The 24,425-nt window shown below is 34.3% G+C and overlaps 1 protein-coding gene and 1 pseudogene across 9 annotated transcripts in view; both read right to left on the bottom strand.

Moving 5' to 3' along the window:
• The window catches only part of ROBO2 (roundabout guidance receptor 2), a 648,114-nt gene that overhangs the window by 157,591 nt on the left and 466,098 nt on the right, over nt 1–24,425 (bottom strand). The gene's annotated exons all lie outside the window — the stretch shown is intronic.
• On the bottom strand, nt 16,928–18,408 carry LOC143647975 (translation initiation factor IF-3, mitochondrial pseudogene; annotated as a pseudogene).

Raw genomic sequence — 24,425 nt, forward strand, 5'->3', positions numbered from 1 at the left:
CTTTTTATTGACTTCCTCATTTCCAAGAACATGTACACTCTATGAAAACAAAGACTGATTCTCTCTTGTTCCAACTATATGCCCCAAGCTGCACCAAACAATCCCTAAGGCCCTGGAGGATCTCAATGAATACTCATTTAATGACCGACAAAGGATGAGCCACTCAACAAACGCTTTATAGTTCTTTTATAACATGGTCAATTTATAAAAATTGGACAGGGAATTTTAAAACTAAGTAATCTGAAACATATCCTTCTATTACATCAAGAAGAATAAGAATGTTGTCAGGTTTATACACTAGCAGATAGCTCTAAAATGTAGGTTAAATTGAGATGAAAAAAATACAATGCTGCAAATGCAAAAAAGCTATATGGAGACAGAATTAATATAGAAATCTAGCAAATCCTGACAATCAAAATAGACATTGTCCATATTTCCACTAAAAATTTTTCTTCTGTAAATTAAATGAATAAATAAATGAAAGCAGAATCTCTCTCCCTCTACCCAATTAAATGCAATAATTCGAAAAGAATACCTAAAACAAAAGTGAAGACTAAGGGGAAGCAAAAGAAAACTTTATGTTTTTCTTAATGTTCTCAAATCTATTATCTCCTTATTTTGGCAGAGTGATTTCAAATCACATTATCTTATAAAAATAAAATTAAAACTACACTTGCATTGTATTCTCAAATAATAATTCTAGTAGTACATAGGGAAATTCATTATTATTTTCCTTGTTTCATAAATTAGAAAATTAGGATTATAAATTTAAGATGAAAGCAAACCATATAACCTATTCTTACACTTTTATGAGAATGTTATCTAGCAGAATCTAGGGTATTATTTCCAATATAACTCCCTATTTGTCCAGAAAGGAATTACAGACATAAAAATGGGAAGATGAGATAGAGGGATTTAAACTCTTCAAAAAAAAAAAAAATAGTAGCCTAAAAAGTATTTTAGTTAAATCTAGAAAACCATGTGGAATATGGATGAATGAATATGGAATTATTCAGCGAATCCAAAAAATATCAACATTTAAGAATATTTGAAGCGTAAGTAAATTACCTCTAGGATAAGAGGGGTGAAATAACATATTTCATTATGCACTAAGAAGAAAGCACATGGAGACTGGTTATTCCAACAAGCTGACATTTCATAAATTCTGAAACAGTGAATAATTAATAAATTGTTGAATATAGTATAATTTCCTAATTTTCAGATTAGAAACATAGCACATTGAGATGCTAACTTTTCCAATAACCAGGAATTCATTGGTACTAAAGGTTTTATATCGAAATGTAGACCTCCTGGCACAGCCTTTGTCAACTATATTGTAGAAGTTATAGCTTTTCACAAAGAGACAACTTAAAGATTTAGCTAAAAAATAAAAGATAAATAAATTCATAAACGGAAATGAAAGTAAGTAGGAGATGACATGTCATTGGAAATATTTTTAGAATGATAGCTCCTCCCACAAAATTTTCATTTATGGGTTCAATGAGCAAATGGTCAATATAACAAGGAGGCTTTAAGTGACTGAGCTGATATTAGAATTTAGTCCTTATGGACTGGGTACAATAATTAATGCTGCATAATCTAAATTAGAGGTTACAATTTGAGAATTTGTGGGCTAAAATCAACATGATGACAAGTTTTTGTTTGTTTGTTTCCACTAGTATTTTGGAATTATTATTGGAGTAATGCCATCATTTTAAAATTTGACATTTTCATGTAGAAATTTGGATTTTCAGAAAAAGGATGATTTTACTCCAAAGCACACCTTCTTTCTGCTTCATCACACTGCCTTCCCCACAAGCCTGAGATAACCAATGCACAATTGAAGGCACTGAGGTTCCTGCTAGCACCACTGAACCACCACATGCTGTCTACTTGGACTCTGACGGTGCCCATAGCAAACCCAGGAAACTCAAGTGCCTGATGGAACCTTTGATGAATTACCCCAGTAAGAAGCATCTTAGGCCAGAGAAATCACAGAACTATAACTGTGATCAGATTAACCCTGACATGCAAAATCTTAAGAGATTTGGTGAATGGCTTTAAATAAATCACGTCTTAATAACTTTAAAATCCAACCAGAAATAATATTAAGCTCCTTACCAGTGTCACATGTAGGCAATCTAGACACACATTGAGGGAATTATAGTTGGGAGATAAAGTTTCATGAAGATCTACTACAATTCTCTACTTTCTCTACTAGTCATGCTTTCTCTATGAGAATAATTTGTTTGTGAAAAACTACGTATGTCACAAGCAATTAGATGCTAAATATTTCCAAAAATCCAGTGAATGTGGCCTTTTTTTCCTTATACTTCTTCTTTGGATAAATTAGTATATGCGTAACAATAGTCTCCATGATGGTTTATATTATTATATTATATAATGTGGAGGGGGGAAAACAAATGAGCAATATGAAAAATTAGGAATTTTTATCAATATTAATAATTCTGTACATTTAAAGAGATGTTTATAGTTTAAGCAGGGTTTAGCATGACGTAATAATGGATAAATAGATAAAATTGTGAATTTTCATGCACCATTTTAAAGAAGATGCTCAGATTGTTGTCTTGAGTTCTAAGGAATCACTGTCTCCTGCATTGAGTACATTTATTTTTCTAATGGAGAGTAACCCCTCTCATTTGATTTGTGCATCCATTGTTTTCTGTGCATGGGAACAGATGTGTATTTGCGTATCTGACTTCGAGTCTAGAGTTTCAAAATCTCTAGAAATTACTGATTAGTATCTTTCTCAATATTACTCAAGACCAACTCTAACCCTAGGATGCTTATATAAATGATTACTGACACACACTGCTTTAAAATTAATCTTCTTCTTAAACAATCTAAGCTTCTTAAATTTCACCCTTAATTGTTCTTTAGCCTTCCTTGAATAATTTCGAATACATTTTAAATAAATCTACCTTGGTATAAAACAGTTGATTTTTAACGTGGTATTCTATTATAAAAGATCAACATGTAGGAGGCATTAGCTGACTTTAATTAAAAACAAACAAAAAAGATGGATGAGAAAACATTACTGGTGAGGAAATTCTATTAGAAATCAGGTAATTCTGATTGTGAAATATGCCAGTCTGACTGGCAACGCAGTCATTGTTGCCAGGTTTGATTAATGGCAGTTGTACAATCGTGTGCTGACAGTCACTGCATAGAGATACCTTTTTTATTTCTGATATGAAACGCTGCTGAAAAATGCAACCCAATCAGATTTGGCCCCCAGACAACATGTGCTATCATCACTGTACCGTGAATTGAGATTGATTGGTAACCAGCTGTGACAAAGTGGGAAGAGAAACTCCGTTTTTTGTTTCTCCTTAGGCAAAAAAAAAAAAAAAAAAAAAAAAAAGAAAGGAAATTGAATTTTGTCAAAATCAGTACCATCTGTTCAGCTAAACAATAAACAAAACAAAATTAATTTATTTTAATGTGTAAAACAACAGTTTATATGCAAGTTTCTGTTTGTGTGTGATCTTATATTTGATAATTAATTTCAAAAATTCCTCAAAAGAAAAAATAGAATATAATTCCCTTTTCTTTCTTTCTTTTTTTCTTTTAGAAACTAAGTTCTAAAATCACTTTCAAATTAAAAAATCTATTTTCTTTTTCATAAATTTTCTCTCACAGCTAGTGGGAAGATTTCTTATCCATTTAAGTTTACTTTTGAAAATAACAAATCAGACTTTTTTAAACTGGCAACATTTTATAACACAACTGCATTTCATATATTACATATATATTAGAATTCCCAATACACTGTAAATATCAAAGGTAGAAAGCTCCCATGATCTTTTGGCTTTTACAAATATAATTCAGATATGCTAGAAACTCCCAACCCTTCTGCAATTATTATAGAATTTAGGAGTAAAAAAGAATGAAGGAAAATACAATTTCCCTCACAGCCTAGAATTTTACAATGCTCAGCTCAACCTTATGCATCTTATAGTCTTTGTTTGAATTTTGTAAGAAGTCTATATTAATATAAACTACAAATAACATTTCTTGAATGGTCATGCTCATCAAAAGCACCTTTTGTTTCGCATTGAAATAAATTTATTTTTTAATGTTCCCCATTTTTAAAAATCCCCTACTACTTCTTATTATAAGATTTCTGGCTCCAATCCTAAGACAAGTGTTTTGAATTAGCACTTAAAATTTTACTATGCATCTGCTTGCTTAATCATTAATTTGGCCAATAGTAAACTGTGAATTAAACTAGGAAATATTTAATGTCTAGGCAACTAAACGTTTCTTTCCTTTTTAGGGAAGCATGAAAAATTTGTTTTCAATTTTCAGTATATCTGCACTTAATTCAAATAGCTATTATGTACATGGGTCCCCAAAGATCACCCTACACAGTTAGACTCTGAAAATAAAGAGATGTCTGGAATAATCAGAATTATGGAGCTTCATATGACAACCTTACACAGTCTATCCCCCTGCTTTCAACAAAATAATTTTTAGGATAAAAAACACTCATTGATTTTATGGAAACATTCATTGATTACTAAGACACACTCATCAACTAATCCAGACCCATGTACTGAGTTATGGATACGGAAATAAGGCAATTCAAGCAATGATGTTTTCCTATCAACTTTTAGTCAAAGCACCCTTCCATGAAACATAACCATTCTTGGAGAAATTTCAGTTTTGTCTCTTCCACTATTAATAGTTGAAAACAGGAAAAGTTGCTCAATTTTCCTAAAGCACTCTCTCTGGTCACAATTTTTCAAACGTTTCAAATAAAAGCCCTTCAATGACAATAATTAAAACTACATTAAAATTCACTTAAGAAATCTTGGCACTATAAAGATTTTCCAAATCTTTAGTAGCTAGGATATATCCTTGAGACTTTCAGAAAGTGCCTTAAATGACATTTGAGTTCTGGGACAAAAAAAAAAAAAGAGAGATTAGTAGACACTATTGTGCTGACAGAGGGAAAGTTTGTCAAGTTTTCTGCATGCTATGGCCAAACCTGTGTCACTCTCCTGTTTTTATTTATACTTATAATGCAGGCTAATATTTGCAGTTTGGATGAAGTGAATCTTTACTATTCAGGCAGGGATTAGGTCCCAAGCAATTTCCGGGCAGGGTATGGAAAATTAGTATGAGGGACAGACATGCTGTAAAAAATGAAAAACTGCTGTAACATTCACTGGAAAAAGAAACTTGGGAGATCAAACTTAGTAGGGAAACACTAAGAAGAAATTTTATTTTACTTGATGAAAACTTGTTGTTCCATTCTAGAAGCCTATACTGAAAGCCAAAATAAAACTTGAACTATTTTAATTCTTAACCTGTCTTAATAAACCAAACAATATTTTAGCCTCTCTTGCACTTTCCCTAAATTCTATGATTGTTACCTCCATCCTAGCAGGTAATGATGTTACTTGCATCCCTGTCATATGTAGCTACCTCCTTTTCAGCCTGACCCATAGATACGAACTCCCTTATAATTCTCCTGTTAGCATAACTGAAAAAGTCAGCCTTTTCAAACTAAAAAGCTAAAGGAAACCAAGAAAAGATGTTTAAAATTAACCACGATAGGATAACAATAGTCAAAACAATGAAGTGCAGATTTCAGATTACAGTTATAAGTAGGACGAAAAGATCAAGCCTCAAAACCCTTCCAGAAGACCAGGTAACAACAACCTTGGAACCAGAGCCTCTCTCTGGAGCTCAGACAATTAAACCAAGCCACAGCTAAGTCCTTCCAGAAAGGCCAAAGCCTTGCTTACCCCAAACCAGAACACCTTGAGGTTTACTCAGTGAGACTATGGGGTCATCTGAGTTCCCATGATACTTCAGAATGTGTTTGGAAATAAGATGGAACAGAATTAGGAAGGTCAAAATAAGGTCATATTGGAGAGGGGCAAGCATTAAATACATGATGCCTTGTGTTCTTATAAAAAAAGGAAGTTTGGACATAGCACATAAGACAGACAGAGGGGAGAATGACATGTGACAATGGAGGTAGAGAACACTATGGATTCTTCTCCAGATGATAGAAGAAACAGTTTTCCCTACAGATTTTAGTGGAAGCATGGTCCTACTGACATCTTGATTTCTAACTTCCAGCCTCCAGAAGTAGGAAACAATAAACTTCTGTTGTTTTAAGCCATCCAATTTATGATATTTTGTTATAGCAACCCTAGGAAACTAGGGCAGTTTCTATTCTTTTAATCAGTTTACAAACTGAAGTTTTTCTGACTGTGACATTTCTTTCTATCAATCTTTTGTATCATCACTTCCTTCTCTACTCTCCTAAATTTCCATAGTCCATAAGTTGCTTGCAATATGCTCACTTTTCTTGTCCTACTGCCTTTCTGTTGCACTTACCTAGTAATATCTCAATTATGTATTAATATAGTAGTTTCCTATTTTCTTTGTATACCTACAGTAGACTACTACATGTTTCCACTCACAACTGATTTTCTCTCCAGTGAGCTCCAGAAGTTCAAACACATGTTCCTTTCTGCATTGGATTCTGCTCAACTCTCCAGGTCCATCTCTTAACCATTCCCTACTTCATGCCCAGCATCTCAGCTATTTGTGACTCCTTCACAGCCCAGAATTCACCAGGCTCTCTCTTGCCTCTGCACATCTGTATATGCTATGCTCTCATTCCTGGATTGCTTCCCACACCTCCGCTTCACTCTCTTTCCGATAGGCTAATTACTGCTGCTCATCCTGACCCAGGAGTTATTTCATTAATATTTAAAAATACCTCTAGACTTTAAGCTTCATGAGGGCAGGGCCATGTCACTTTTATTGATAGTTATATACTCAGAGCTTAGAACAGTGCATGGAATTTAGTAGGTAATTTTGCAATGAATTAAAATAAATGTAGTCTATGTACATGCATGAAGAAAGGTTGTTTTCTCACCAGAATCAAACATCGATCATAACAAATGCCAGATGTATACAATAACGAAGCTATAGACAGTGTAGAATACATTTTAAGTATTAAGAGCTACTTTATTTTCAGCCTCCTGACTTTTCACTCTGGTTGAAAAGTTATGCCTGCTACTCAACATTTTTTGCTTCAAAGCATTTTCTCTATGATCAATCTTCCCTAATCCTTGACTAGTACCTGAATTAACACCATAATCCCTAATGCCTACATGCCACGACATCAGCTATGCTTCAAAGGGGATACCCAGGAAGTCCAAAAAGTTTAAAATAAAAAAGATTATATAATCATATATATTATAAGTTATATTATAAATGATTATGTATATACACATTTTATATATTTCATCAATAAATCTTTCATTAATATCAAAGAGCTTATCACCACAACTTTATAATTAGGAATATATTTTTTAGATGATTGGTAGGATATTCACAATCTTTTTTTTTGCCATTACAATACAAACACCTGCAGATAAGGGTTTGACTTAAAGTATTTATGTCATTGCTTGCTTTTAAAGATGCAAGGAACTTTTTTTAATATCTCCCCAATATTTATTCCTAATTTTACTAAATCAAAATCTCTAAAAACTTTTTACTGACTAGAATATGAAACTTCATAGTTAAAAATATGCAAATGCATCACAATTAACAAAACCATTTAGGATAATACAAACAAAGCCATGGAGGCACGTTAAAATAACTTCCAGTTGAAAAAAAATAATGATCTTATTGGCTTAAATTCCTTCAAAGCAATTTTGTTTTAAAACATAACTAGAAATTGCAACATCAGATTTGGAAAAGTGGATATATCTCACAGCCATGTGTCTGGTTAGATATTAGCCTCAACTGGTCAGTTATTAGCTTTTGAAAAGGCCTTTGGAGATTAAATTCACAAGAATCCGTTGAGCTCACAGCAAAAATCAGTTCTTTTTCTAAGATGTAGGTTCACAGAATACTCATATATAACATAGAGTTCCCATATGCCACACTATTATTAACACCTTGCATTTGGGTGGTATATTTGTTACAACTAATGAAATAATATGTTTATAACTTATACTATTAATTATAGTCCATGGTTTACACTAGAGTTCACTGTTTGTGTTTTAAAGTCCTATATGGCTTTTAAAAATAAACAACATTTATTCTAGTAACATATATAGAGCCTAAAATTTCACCTTTATACTTCATTCAAATTTACTTCATTCAAATTTACAATACAGGGCTGTTAATTACAATCACAATGTTGTTCTACAATCACCACCATCCATTACCAAAATTTTTCCAACATGCTAAATAGAAACTCCTTATAATTTAAGCCTTAATTCCCCACTCCTCATATCTACCCTGGCCCCTGGTAACCTATATCCTAGTTTATGACTTTATGTTTTTTTTTCTAATTATTTCATATCAGCAAGATCATATAATATTTGTCCTTCTGTGTCTAGTTTATTTCACTCACCACAATGTCTTCAGGGTTCACCCATGTTCTTGCCTGCATCGGATTGTGTCTATGCTGGACAAACTCCCTGAAATCTTCTTCTCCATCATTGTTCAATCTAAGCACTAGCTCTAAGAGGATTCTGCCTTAGAGGCATGTTTAGATAGCACAATGCTGTGGAAGATTTAAAAAGCTCTCTACTTTTTCCTTTTGAGAACAGAGACTTCCTCGTGAAATGGGCCTTTAGAATGATTTAGAAATTCAACGCAGCCTCAGAAAGGCATTTCTGAGCATTAACTGTCTTCACATAATGTGTGGGTCAGTCGGTCTATTAAACTTATGAACTAGTTTTATCATTCCAGCAACTATGGAATAAACACGGAACTAAAAAAAAAATTCCATTTCATATATTCTAGAAAATGTAAAAATTATGCATTTATCTCAGGTCAGTGATCCAAGAGGCATTCTTCCTGCGCTAATGAAAACATATTTACGTCAAATATAATCATGGTATTATGTCACCATCTCATGGGATAGCCTTCCTATAGATGACAATAGGAGAAGACTAGTAATTTTAGAATGTTTCATTGGCTTATAGCCTATTACTTTTTTCCCCTTAACATTGAAAACAAAAATAAAAATCATAAAAAACATTAAATTGAGCAAGGTTAAGATTCATCTTTTCCTCTAAATCAGGGTTTCTCAACCCTAGCACAATTGATGTCTTTAACTAGACTACACTTGGCTAGATTAAGATAGATTATACGTTTTAAAATAGATTATATATTGCAGGATGTTTAGCAACACTCTTGGTCTCTACCAACCAGATGCCACTGGCACCTTCCAACCCCTATCATCATAATCAAAAATATGTCCAGACATCCACATGACTCTGGGGTAAGAGCAGAGAGCAAAACTGCCACCATTTGGGAAACACAGCATTAACTGTCTATCTGGTGAGCATAATATGCCAGGCATAGTGCTTGACATTTGGGATTGAAAATAAATACAGAAAAAGCAGCTGGAGAAAAATAAGCAATCACAAAAACAATGAGCATAGCAGTATTTTGTCTCTTAAAAAGTTTTGTGTAAATACTAGAAAAAGTCAAAAGCTGCTGGGTAAAACAGGTGTGCCCAAAGTGTTCCCAGGGTATGCCTAGGGAAGTTCCCCAAACGGGAAATGAGCAGAGGCCAAGAGGCCTCAGATTTGAATCAAGTTTTGCCACCTGAGTCCACTGCCCTTGAGCCTGTTGCACATTGTCTCTAAGCTTCAGTTTCATCATCTATTAAAAGAGGAGATTCATTCTTCAAGGATCTTGGAAGGAAGAATAATAAACTGGGTGACCACTTAATAAAGCTAGTGGACCATCTAAAAGTTATAGATTTGTTATTATTTTAATATAATTTTCTTTTAAAAATGAATTGTTTTTGTGTAGTAGTGAAGAGAGAGGGCTCTGGAGGTTGAATACTTGGATTCAATTCTCTCTACCACATAAATTTCCCCCTCATAGTCTTCATCAACAAAATGGAAAGAAAAAGAGAATGTGTTTCATGAAGTAACTAAGAAGATTAGATGACTTTTGAAATACAGCACTTGGATACATGCATATAATAAATACTTTTAAAATGTTAGGCATTCTGGGTTCATCTTCTGGACCATAACACCCGCCCCCCCCAGATATTAGGCACTACTCCCTTATTTAGTCAATTATATTTTTCATAGTTCAACATCTCTATAATTAGAAATCATCTTACCATAGATGGCATATTATAGTTTATTTGTCAATTTTTTTCTTTTTAACTCACAGAGAAAGTACTATTGAATTTTACAATCAATATTATTTCAGATTCATGACATGTTATTATTATATGATTAAAAATGATTAGACAAGCCTAAACAATAAATTTCTGACTTCTCTACTTATTAGAGAAAACATCTTTCATCCAGTCACACACATCAAAATCTTAATATTACCTTTCATTTCTCTTTGTTCATGAAACCTGACATACAATTTCTAATTGAAAAAAAAAATATTTTCACATTGCCACTTGCATTAATATCCATGTTTGTATATTCAAAGGTGATGACCCAATATAATCTCCTATCATTTTATTGCCTATTAAACAATTTCCTACAAAGTATGCTGACCTTCAAATTCTGTCTGCAACAAGCTACCTACATAAAAATATATGAATTTTTTTTCTAAACATAGGGACAAAGATACATTTCTACTCAATGTGCTTTAATAAATAACAATTTCATAGTGTGTTCTGTATAAACATTTCACTTGGAATTAAAGGCTTTCATAAAACACTTTCAAATAACCTTGTTGGCTGTTGACCTTAAGTGCCACTCTTTTATGCTCTAGGCAAATTGGACCACTAATTGTTAGCCTGTATTATCCACAACCAAAGCTTTCTCATTCTGTTTCTGTGTCTTACAAAACTCTTCTTCGCAGCTCCATTTATGGAAATTATTTTCTCCCTTTCAGACATTTCTAGGGTCAAAATGAAATAAAGTATTTTTATTTACTGAAATTCTAAAGATTCTTGAATATCATCACTTTTTAATATAGTTAGCATTATTTTATACTTAATGCTATATATACCTCACATGTCCTACTAAAGATTCATCTCGTTTATCTGATGGAATATCAACCCTTAGAAATGCTCAATGAATGTGTTTGCTTATTTTTGAAATAATAATTTATTAGTAGACAATGGAGATTTTTATTTTTTGAGAGAACTGACATCGTGCTATAAATTATGTTCATAGAGAGGACAAAAATATTTTCTTTCTCTCTCTCTCTCTCTTTTTTTTAAACTCACTAATAAAGAAAGGTAAGAGCTTGGATTTACATTTTCGTCTCCATAACTTGTGATGTAAATTTTTTTTTTTTTTGCATGGGCAGGCACTGGGAATTGAACCCAGGTCTCCGGCATGGCAGGCGAGAACTCTGCCACTGAGCCACTGTCGCCTGCCCGTGATGTAAATATTTTGACAAAATTCTTAGAAAATCTGGTTAATGGTTGGAGCATTTATGGTTTTTATCAAACTTATTTTTATAAGAAGTGTCAGTTATGAGTTGCAATGAAAACAAATCCAAGATATTCTTCTTAAAGGCTCCAAATGGCTAAATATTTGATACAATGAGATGGAAGGTATTATACAATAAATTTTGTAAATGTAACAGTTATGCTTATAGGAATAATTAGCAAAATTTCTATACTGAAATTTTTTCATAGGGCTATACCATAGATCTATATGATAAATCACCTTCTCAGAAGGGATTTCTGGTCGTTAAATTTCTTGGCAAAGATTTATCTTGTCCTTTCTTTCCTCTCCTCCCCCAAATATGGCTTTTTAGAATGATGCTTCAAAGAGTTAATACTACACAACAGCCAAAACAAATCTAATAATTGGCTCTATTTTAAATGGAGTAGCATATACTCTTAAAACACTTCGCAAGTATTTGTTCTCTTGTCTTTTCAAGTGTATCTCCTTCATACATGAACAAGGAAATAATCCTCATTACCCATTTGATTCCAATACTGGGTCTAGGTTTAACTTTCCTTTCTTTTTTTTCCCCTCTCTTCTTTTTCAATTCATAGGGGTTAACAGGAATAAAGGGGTCAAGCAGCAACTTTTTGAAAGGGGCCATATAAGGAAAAACATCATTATGTAGGAAATATAAAGTCTGGAATGCTAAGTCGTAACTATCCATGGAAGCATTTTAATTAACAACAACAACAACAACAACAATAAAAAACACTCAGTAAATTCAAATGTGGCTTAAGCACAATGTTAGGCAACAGAGATGGAAACATGACTTAAACTCAGTGCCTTAGAAGAGTCCATGGTTCTATTTATATACACTAATCATACTATTTAATCCCTTTAGCAAGCATTTCTTTAGCTTCTGATGTGTTTCAGGCTACATCGTTTTTCTGTCAGGATATAGTGTTAAGGACAAGAAGAGAACATTTTAATTGAAAATATTCTGTGAGGAGAAAAAGTAGAATTGTTTTGAATTTTGCTTCAAGAGGCAACATAAAATAATGACAATTTAAAAGGAAAAGATGCAAATTCATTGATCTGATCTGATTGATTTATATATTATTGATGGTAAATAAGTTCCAATATCATGATTATAAAATCTTTAATATGTCTTTTATTATACAGATGTATTTTGTGACTATAGAAAGATAAAAGTAATGCTTATAGGCAGGCATTTAGTAAGTTGTCTCTTTTTTTTTAATCTCCAATCCCAATCATAAATGGAAAATATGGCCCTCACCCAGTAACTCTAGGTAGCTGTTAAGAGTGTGAACTCTGGGGCCAGACTACCTAAGTTTTAGTCTAGATGAGTGACTTTGGCACACTGTGACTCTGTGTCTGTTTTCTCATTTGTAATATGGATAGAATAACAATCCCTACATCATAGACTTGTCCTACATCATAGGGTTGTCCTAAAGATAAATGAATTGATGCAAAATGCTTAAATTCCTGTACAGAGTAAGCAATACAGAAATGCCATTTATTAATATTAAAATTATAAGAAACACAAATGCAATTAAAAACTAATTTTTTTAGCCAGCCCTATGTTCTCTATATAGAAGCTCAGGTAAGTATTTGGGGTCAAGAACAGTTTTGAATAAAAAATATGTAGACATATTATGTATACAAATTATGTAGACATAGAAATCAGGAAAGGTACAGGGAAAGGAGTTTCTCACAGAGAAATGGGGAATTTTAATTTTCTTCCTTAGTCCATCCATTTCAATTTTCTAGGGTTTTCCTTCCTACAAATATATATTACTGTGTTTCTCTAATATTTTGAGGTTTTAACAGTCAAAGAATTATAGTATTTAAGAATTTAAGGACATCACAGAAGCCACCCAGTCCAATTTATACATTTTGTGTATGTGGGCTTCGGAATGAGAAATATTACATAAACTGTTTAAAAGTATATGATGTATTATAGTACTTCTGGATAAGGAGTTTGATCTCCTGAATTCTGTCTACCATGCAACCCCACATTACAGTTCAATTTAATAAGAATAATAACAACAAAAAGCACTCAGAAATATATTTTAAGCACAAACCCCTAGGGTGATTGAAAATCATTTAAGTTGTTCCAACCGCAAATTGCTTTTTCTCTTTTTTTTTTGTTTGATGAGCACATTGATTTTCATTCATTCAGTCCACTAAATAAAAATTTCCTTTTTATATTTTGTTTACTGTCAAGGCAATAACCCCTGTACAAGGAAGAGTATCTTTAATGGCAAATATCTAATATAGTCATCTATTTGACTTGATCCCTATGATCCTTTGGTTTGTCCTACAGTTTGGGCTAAGGGAAAATATTGCTCCGGTCCCTATTTCAGCCTAGCTGAAGCTTCCAACATGCCACACTTTGATGGAAGGAGCACACCTACTGTGGTCCCTGTGATGAACAAATAATCACATGACAGTGACAGGTGGCACTCAGGCGGATCCTTTTCCTCTGCAAGCTGGCACCTGGTCTTGGCTCTGCCCATACATGACACCATAGCTGCCAGTTAATGGACAGCAGAGCATCTCTGACTCCAAGGCATTTCATATTTCAAGTGTGTCCCAGCTTGCTAGTTGACCACTGGCCAGACCCAAAATTGGATGCCAGTTCCAGCATTGTTCCTGAGCTGAGACTCTCAGCAGGTGGGCGACGTAGTCACAGGACCAGGCAACTTGCACTCCCCACCCTAGGCAGCAATTAGTTTTGTGTTAACAGCAACTATTAGCACCTATTTGATGAAAACACAGGAAAAGCCTCATTCTGGCATCCTTCTGATAGTGGCCAATTATCCTGTCCAGAAACAGAATTTATACCTTCAGCTTCTGAAAAGGTAACCTTGACCTGTTCCAAGTTTAAATTTCCCAAACCACCATTTTCTTTCATGTGCTGCTTATGAAATATTTAAAAAAAAAAAAAAAAAAAAAAAAAAAAAACGGAAAATTTCTCTTACCAGTACTGCTGTATTGTATTCCTTTATTCTTAATCTTAATAAAGCATTCCCAACTAAGTAGCTAAATTTTTATATAAAATATAAAATTCTAAGTGGCCAGGTCTATAAACTATTATTAATCACATAATTACACAGCCCAGTGGTTTAAAGTGCACATTTCATGTTGGACAGATATAAATCAAGTTCTGGCCCTAACACTGAAAAAATTTAAGACCATAGAAAATGTATTTAATTTATTCAAGCTTCCGTTTTGTCATCCTTAATGAAAATAATATTAGTACCTATTGCACTACATTATTTTAAAGAATAAAGTAATTATTATACGTAAAAACATTTAGAGGAGTGCATGTCACAGAGAAAGTCTTCCCAAAATACTAACTTTTAGTATTACGCAATCTTCTTGAGAAAACAGTGGTATTGTTATTAATAATGGTATAAACAGTACCATATAATGTGTGAAATTTGCAAGTTCAAGCCCAGAAGTCTGATTGTACTAAGGCTAAGACACATTATTTACTACATGCAATCTCCCAGAAGTGCAAAGCTGAATGGCAACTTTCACGCTTGGTAAACTGGTTGGCAAAATTTATACTTGACTCGGTATGATTTAAAAGCAAAAGTGGTGCCTATTGTACCACTGTTTTGTGTGTGTGTGTTTCTATGGATATCAAGGGCCTAAAAGTGAGAATACATAATTATTACATAAAAATTGCATACCTTATATTTATCAGAATTATTAACTTTTTTCCTTATACTTACCTATACAACTAATAAATGTCTCTGATCAGTTGGATTTAAGATGGAAGCATCTTGTAAATGCATTCATTTTACATGGCTTATAGCATTTTAAAAAGGTAAAATTGTTTTAATAATGTTTTGCATTAGATAAAAATGGGATAATTATTTACCCAATAGAAATGAGTCAAGGAATAGGTTAACCCTTTGTCCCACCTCATTTCTGGTCCAATCTTCAGAATGTAAATCACAAAGATTTTAAATAGCTTCTTCAAGGTCACATCCTTAGTTAGTGATAGCAAAAACTAATATCACTTCCGGAAGATGGGGTTAACCTAACAAATATATGATCAAGGAGTGGAAGAAGAGGCCGAAGTTCAGCGTCTCTGACGATGCCCTAAATATTCTTTCTGTTCTTGTCAGCTGTATTAAAGATCCTGCCACAATCACTCATGCAGTTTCTCATTTTTCAGGCAGACATGGCTAAGCCATCCTGATAACACAAAGAGCTTGGGATTTCCACTTTCATTTTTCTTTATGCTTCTGATTCATCGGGACCAGTCCAATTTTCAAAAGTCACTTAAAATGTTTTACATACATTGCTTTTCTCCTGTTGTTATTTTTTTCCTTCTTTCTCTAAAACTATTTTAATTTTCCAGTCTTTACCAGCCAACCTAATCAGTGTGGTTATTTATCAGTTCAAACTGCCACATGTCCTTGAAAGCACACACTATACATGAAGAAGTCCGGTCTCTGCAGCAGGGGAGCTGAGCACCTGTTCAGCATCCCTGCCCCCCAGAAGCACATGCTCTAAACAATGGAGCTACCAATCAATTAATAGAAGAACATTTTCCAGGACTAAGCAGAAAGAGCCACTTTGTGTAAAAAGGGTGCAAAAAAGAATTATAAGTGGTTCTATTCAGTTTCTTTTCTCAAAGAATGAGATATTCACTGTGAATCTCAAATTTTATGGAACTGAGAACTCTTAAAATAGACTTGCACTTTAGAAAAAGGAATTCATCAGTGGGTTCAGGAAAATTGATAGAATTTTATACTGTGTATCTTGAAGTTCTTACACTCTCTTCCCTTTTCTATTTCATGAAATATTCATGAGAAATATCCACTATATGCAAGTCATCGATTGCATTTAGAATTTTCAGGCATACATAAGAATGTAAATGAGATTATATCTCTTTCTTTCTCTGACAAGCTGTTAATGAAGTTCATTTTCTCTACTCTAGGTCCTTGAGACCGGTAGCATCACTTTACAGTTAGTTTAGTAAATAAAACAACAAAAACATGCAATAAAAATACCACAGAGCTAACTGAAGGTGATATGCTGAAAATTACATGATTGATGAAGGATGTTAAATTTCCTGTTTACAGTCCTTTAAAGACTGTTAATAATTAACAAAAATACAAACTGCTGACATGCTCCCCTAAGAAATCACAATTGGATTAATCACACTATTACTGCTTAAACTCTAAGGATTTTTTAACTTCTCTTCACCAATATTAGATTGAATAGAATGTTGTAATGTTGGTATATTTCAATATTACCTTTATTTTCTGTTTTAAAAGCTAGCATGCTATCTTTCTTTTATATTAATATATGATATTTTTTCAGAGTTTCAGCAAATATATTTCTATCTGACCTAAAAGTATGTAATATCCTTACATTATGATAGAACATGGCTTGAGAGGGAATATCATACTATTTTTTTATAAATACTGGCAATTTCTCTCCCAAAAAACTCTGTGAAAAGATGTGCTGAAAGCACTTGATCATCAAAAGAATACTAATTAGCCAAAAGCTCTAGGTTTGTCTGAGAAAGCAAGACGCAATATCCTGGAAAGAAATTAGAGCAAGTTCAGCTTTGACTTTTTTTAATGTATTCAGTGTGAAAAATACTTTCCTACATTGTTCAATATGGTTAACAGAAAATTTAAAAAAATCAATAACAACAATTATTCCAGGCTTAAACGATTTATTTTTACAAACTAGTGAAAATAACTGTAAGTACCGTAGTAACTTAATAAATATGGGTAAAAAATGAAAGCTCAACATCTGCAATTTAAAATCTGCTTTAAAACTGTGCTTTTAAAAAATATATATCATGATCAACTACAAAATGCTTTTCCCCTTATCTCTTCATCTTGCTCTCCTTACTCACTCTTTTTCCTTTAGGCATGTGGACTGCTTGTCCTTAATATATGAATTGGTGCTGTTGATTAATTTGAATGAGACACTCTGGAAAAAAGGAATTGATACTTAGTATGGCCTTAATAATGAGTAGTGACATTTATTTTTTCTTCCTGAAATATTTTTTTCTTCTCTCAGAAGCACATTTTTCTTTATTAAAATCGTGGGTGTAGAACAATTGATTCTCTATCATTTCCATTTTCTTTGGTCAAAATGACTCCTTTCTGGGTCTCCTGAGTTTCTCTATCCTCAGTCTCTTCTTTTTCACTCAAATAAGGAAGAACACATCTTGCAACTTTAATTTCCTCCTTTAATAGCTTGTAGCCTGGATGAGAAGGGGGACATTCCATGCATAGTCTGGAGCTGATCAAATATCTCTTCCATTTTATTTTCTGGCTCTTCTACATTCTTCCCCTTCTTTATAGTAATTTGAACACAATATTTTTTCTCAATCTATTTCTGAATCTGTTTACCCTTTGTGTCCAAATCATGTTGGCCAATATTCAAAGAAAAAGTTAGTTCCTTTATTTGGATTGGCCCAGTTCTGGGTTTAGCTTTTCCCCTTTTTCAGAGCCTGAGCCATTCTTCATGAATCTGGATTCCTGTCATGAGCTGGTATTCTGGGGGCTCAGAGCTGCCATCTCTCTTCTACAAGTCTCAGGTCTCACTAGTCCACAGGCTTAATCACATCCGCTCCCTGCATGCTGCCCAAATCACTGCCCATCTACTACGCGAATAATTTGTTCACTAATTTTTTTTCCAGCGTTCCTAAAAGCTGTTTCACTCTTTCCTTCAACCTGGTTGTTTTCAACAATACTAAAAGCCATTCCATGGAGTAGGTAGGAGGGTCTGGGGGAGGAAGCAATAATGGTCAATCATGCTAGTCTGTCTTTTGTGCAACGTGTTTACCAAAACATCTCCCAACACACTTTGTTTCGGTCTTTATGCTTTGCAGAATTAACCTCTTTAGAAAGAGTCCCGCCATGCTTTTTAGGAAGAACCGTAATCATCCCTAGTTGGTGAGGAGAGACTCTTCTTTAGAGGAGAATGCCAAACCCACAGTGGCATCTTCGCTTTTGTATTCAGGGACCTGCATCACCACACCCACTGCCTCTCAGCCTTAAAACTGCCCCAGGTCAAAGGCCGGCATCTCCAGGAAGGCCTCTGGAGTTCAGTCCTTGAAACGTTCTTCCCCTGGTCTCGAGAATGCCAGAGCTTGTTCCCCCGGGGAGCCTCTGATCATGTCCCAAGCTAAACCAGACCTCCTACCCAATTTGTTCGCTGAGTCCTTAGGTTCAACGTTATGTACTCCCGCCTTGCAGTTCATTTTTCCCTTAAGGCTCTTATCACCATGATAACTTTGTGGCTATCTTGTTACAATTTCTTGCCTTCACTAGACTGTAAGCTCTACCATGCAGGAAACAAATTTAACTTATTCATGACTGTACTGCATCTGGCACAAATAGTTTTGATTGTCCAGCTCCTCCTTCCAGCCTCTGTGCTCTTCTGAGACTGAGGCCTTTCATAACAAGTACTGGGAACTGCACCTTCTCAGCTAGAAAGCTTAATTTAGGTCTTTTAGGAGGCATCTGATGCCAATGCCATGCGGTCCACTGCATGATAAACTCCGCATCCTCCCAGGCTAAGGCTTCCTGCCGTGGCTGCCCAGCCACCCCTGTGCCCAGCCAAGTACCTCCGCATGCCAGCACCTCAGGACTGGCATATCTTCTGAAGCTCCTTCAAGCACTTGCCATTTTGACAATAGTATACATTAGATGAAAGTTCCTTCCTCCTTTCTACCTTTGTCCTAAAGAAAATGTCCAAATCAGTCATGTTTCCCTGGCTGGGTGGTGCAGTTGTTGGAAGAGTTGGGAACTGTTACTTTTCCTACCTCACCATAACATTCATCTAAAAATTAGAAACTATCTTTAATTCAACTCACCAAGGATATGTTGTAATTTCATTAAAAATAATTTCTGATAAGGATCAGGAGTTTAAGGCTAAACAAAGGAAAGAGATGTATGGGTACTACTTAATTATTTTTACAGCAAGGAAAAAAATGTTCCCTCTAATTCATTTCTGGTTACTGAAAGGTTGGCACAGATAGCTTCTTCTGTGTTGAAGGTTTAAATAGCTATCACAGCATTTCATAAATTTAAACTTGAATCGAAAAGCTTTTCTTGTCTCCAAAAGAAAAATAGTCACATATTACTTACAGAGTAATTACAGGCTATGCAGCTGCCCTAGGAAGCTTTACTATAAATGTGTTAAGCATGAACCACTACACAAACCTTATTCAAATTTCATTAAATGTTAAGCCAAAGAAATGTCATCCTCCACACCACTTCAAACAATTACTTACAGAGGAACAATAGCCATCTCCTTAGACTGAGACCTAAATAATGTAATAGAACCAATGTTGTTGATTTGGGCTATGTTTGATTAAAAGTCATCACTGTTATTCCTCACCAAGAAAAGAGGTCTCTTTCCCTCTTATTATGCATAAGTGAAGCTTATGCAAATGCATACAGATCTAAGAATGAATAAGCTTTTTGAAATACCATTTAAAGACTGGGAATTCAGGAAAAAGTACATGGCTTCTACATGATAAAAATACTGGCCTCAATTTCCATATTGCACTGATCCATGCTTTAAGCGTATAACAGAACACTTCCATTTGCCTGTAACTTCAAAAATATTTAGTTGGCCACACAGAGCACTACAGTAATTTTTTTTTACAGTAATACAGTAAAAAGAGAGGCCAAACTATGAAAACACTTGAAAGGAAGTTAGTGGAGGTAAGAGAAACCTCTCAAAATTTCTTGAGAGTCTTTGAAATCATACATTCTAAAAATGTTTTAATGCTTTTTGTTGAAGGCATATGTGTTATTTGGACTTTGAGGTGATTGAATTTGGCAATGTTCAGAGACTAGTATAACACTAAAGTTGTCACATATATGACCTAACACCTACAGCAATCTGGGGGAAAAAAAAACAACTAAGCTTGACTGTGTTTTAGTTTGTCTTAATTCAAACTCATTAAAACGAAACATGCTCTTAAAATATTCTATTTTGTAATCCCTGAAATTTCATTTTTCAATGATTAAAAATAGGGCTACAAGAGCTATAATATGAGTATCAGGAACCCTTGATATGATGTGATAAGAATAGTGTTATCTCTGTTGCTTTTTTCCTAAAAAACTATAAACCCAGTCTCATCGTGAGAAAACAGCAAACAAACCATAATTTGGGGCACATTCTATAGGACAGCTGGCCGGTACTCCCCCTTGAGGCTGACAAGGTGTTGGAAAACAATGAAAGACTGTGACATTTTCATAGACCAAAGGAGACCAGGAAACATGACATTTAATTTGTACCCTATAGAAGGATGACTCACTTTACTATACTTCATTTTATTGTGTTTCACAGATATTGCTTTTTTTGGAAATTGAAGGTGTCTGGCAATCCTGCACTGAGCAAGTCTTCTGGCACCATTTATCCAACAGCATGTGCTCACTTGATGTCTTGGTGTCATATTTTGGTAATTCTTGCAATATTTCAAACTTTTCCTTTGTTATTATATCTGTTACAGTGATCTGTGATAAGTGATCTTTGATATCACTATTGTAATTATTTTGGGATGCCATGAATCCTGATGGGAAAATTAATCAATAACTGCGTGTGTTCTGACTGCTCCACCAATCAGCCAGTCTCTCATTTCTCTCCCTCTCCACCCTATAGGGGCCTCTCTATTCTCTAAGACATAACAATATTGAAATTAGTCCAATTAATGACCCTACATTGGCCTCTAGCATTTAAGTGAAAGGGGGAGCTGCACATCTGTCTCTCACTTTAAATCAAAAGCTAGAAAAGATTAAGCTTAGTGAGGAAGGCATGTCGAAAATCGAGATAGACCAAAAGGTAGGCCTTTTGTTCCAGTTAGCCAAGTTGTGAATGCAAAGGAAAAGTGAACACATGAATGTAAAACAACCTTAATGCTGATATGGAGAAAAGTTTAGTTGGATAGAAGATCAAATCAGCCACAACATTTCCTTAAACCCAAACTTATCCAGAGCAAGTCCCGAACTCTCTTCAATCAAATGAAAAGGGCTGAGAGAAGTCAGAAAGCTAGAGAAGATAAGTTTGAAGCTAGCAGAGGTTGGTTCATGAGTTTTGAAAAGAAACTACCCCCATTATATCAAAGTTCAAGGAGAAGCAGCAAGTGCTAATATAAAAGCTTCAGGAAGTTTCCCAGAACTAGCTAAGATAATTCATGAAGGTGGCTACACTAAACAACAGATTTTCCAATGTAGATAAAACAGCCTTATAGTGGAAGATGCCATCTATGACTTTCATAGCTAGAGAGGAGAAGTCAATGCCTGGCTTCAAAGTTTCAAAGGACCGGCTGACTCTCATTTTAAGGGCTAATATAGCCAGTGACTTTAAGTAGAAGCCAGTGCCCATGTACCATTAGGGTGCTTAAGAATGATGCTAAATCTACTCTACCAGTGCTCTGTAAATGAATATCAAAGCCTGGACGACAGCACATCTGTTTACAACATGGTTTACTGAATATTTTAAGCCTACTCTTGAGACTTACTGATCAGGAAAAAAAAATGCCTTTCAAAATATTACTGCTCATTGACAATGCATCTATCTGGTCACCCAAGAACTCTGATGGAGAGGTACTACAAGGTTAATGCTGTTTTCGTATCTGCTAAAACAACATTCATTCTGCAGCCCAGGGATCAAGGAGTCATTTTGACTTTCGAGTCTTGTTATTTAAGAATTACATTTCATAAGGCAATAGTGATTCCACTGATGGATATGGGCAAAGTAAACTGGAAACCTCTGGAAAGGATTCACCATTTTAGATGTTGTTAAGAGCATTCGTGATTCATGGGAGGTGGTCAAAATGTCAATATTAACAAGACTTTGGAAGAATTTGATTGAACACTCCTGAGTTCATGAGGGATTCATGACCTCAGTGCAGGAAGTAACTGCAGATGTGGTGGAAATAGCAAGAAAACAAGAATCAGAAGTGGAGCCTGAAGATGTGACTAAATTACTGTGATCTCATGATAAAACTTGAACAGATGAGGATCTGTTCTTATGAATGAGAAAGAAAGTAGTTTCTTGAAATGGAATCTATTTCTGGTAAAGGTGCATTGAACATGGTTGAAATGCCAACCAAAGATTTAGAATATTTCATCAACTTGATGAATAAAGCAGTGGAAGGGTTTGAGAGGATTGGCTTCCATTTTTACAGAAGTTTTACTGTGGCTAAAATGCTATCAAATGGCAACCATACTACTGAGAAATCTTTTATGAAAGGGAAAGTTTATTGATATGGAAACTTCCTTGTTGTCTTATTTTAAGAAACTCCCACTGTCATCCCAACCTTCAGCAATCACCGTGCTGATCAGTTAGCAGCCAGCAACATCATGGCAAGACCCTCCACCAGCAAAATATGTATGACCAACTGAAGGCTCAGATGATGCATTTTTTGACACTAAAGTATTTTTTAATTAAGGCATGTACATTTTTTAGACATGTTATTGCAGACTAATAGACTACAGTATAGTGTAATAAGCACTATATATAGTGCATCCTTTGGTTTAGAAACCAAAGAAATTGAATGACTTGTTATTTTGGGACATTCACTTTATTGGGGTGGCCTGGAACCAAACCCACAGCACCTCAGAAGTATGCCTCTTATACGCAACAAAATTAATATACAGGATCGGGTCCTAGAAAGAAAGAGGTCTTTAATGGAAACAACAGTGAATTTAAAAAGCTTAAATTTTAAAAATTAAGATGTATTAACATTTGTTCATTAGGTATGATACATATATCATGATAATATAAGATGTTAACAATTGGGGTATAGTATACAGGAACTCTCTATACTATCACTGCAACTTTGCTGTGAATTCAATATTATTGCAAAATTAAAAGCTTAATTTTTAAAAAATGAGGACAGCGTTATATATCTCAGTAATTGAAAATTAACAATTGTCTACACTAAGCTTGTTTTTCTATATAATTAATCTCTTAGTCATACATCAACATTTTAAAATTATCTAGTAAGTCCTCTCAAATTTGAGGAAATATATCGACTATAGAGAGAATGAATACCAGCAACTCAATTTCATAAATTCTCCTTGCTTCTCCACTTTGAAATCATGAAAAGCTTCACATTCACAAAACTTTCTTGATAATGACCATCTTTTAAAGCTAGATGGAGAGAAGCAAAATGAAAAAAGAAACAAAGGAGGCAATTTTCCCTACTATTAAGGCTGGAAAATGTGCTGAATTAAATTTTGTATTTGTTTTCTTTCTAGTTCTAGTTTTACAAAGAACCTCTTGCTGATTATTCTTTGACGACGGTGTTGTTGATGATATGTCTTCGAAAACTATAGTATATTAGACCTTGGGGAATGTAAAACTGAATGAATGCTTAATAGTGGTGCCAGTGAAAGCATATGAAAGACATATGACTTCTGTGTAAGCACGTTTAAATTTCAGTCCTTTAAATAAAACCAAATTGCTTTAGGAAAAAGCTTAGAAAACAAGTGGGGTGTGAAATCTTTATGCAGACTTTGTAGTATGTGTGCTGGCTGTAATTTCAACAGGAAGAACTAGGAAGAAGGCAAAGCAAATCTTAAAGATAGAATTGTTCATTTATATGGGGAAAAATTTACTTGTATGATTTATTTGGCCATAAAGAGCATAACTCACAAAGTAAAATTTAGATGACTAAAAATTTGTGCTTATTTTCATTAAAAAATGAGAAAGATTTTGGATTTAACTTAGAGTGGAGTGATTGGGTTTAGGGCTTCAGCGATAGAAAAAATAGGAGACAGATGGCAAAAAAAAGGGTTCTCTGAGGAGACAGCAAGTGAGAACGCGACAGGAGGTCCCTGAGTAAAAACCTCACTATATGGAGAATAATGTCAAATACTTGCTCCATTTTCAGTGTTGTGCTGACCTCCCTCCCATTTACCACACAACATAAAGCCAGTTCTACACAGCAGCCTTTTGTTAGTGCTGCGGTGGGCAGAAGGAAGTTAAAAGTGTAGGGTG

Source organism: Tamandua tetradactyla, chromosome 10 (genome assembly GCF_023851605.1).
Source record: "Tamandua tetradactyla isolate mTamTet1 chromosome 10, mTamTet1.pri, whole genome shotgun sequence".
In the NCBI taxonomy this organism is placed as follows: Eukaryota; Metazoa; Chordata; class Mammalia; order Pilosa; family Myrmecophagidae; genus Tamandua; species Tamandua tetradactyla.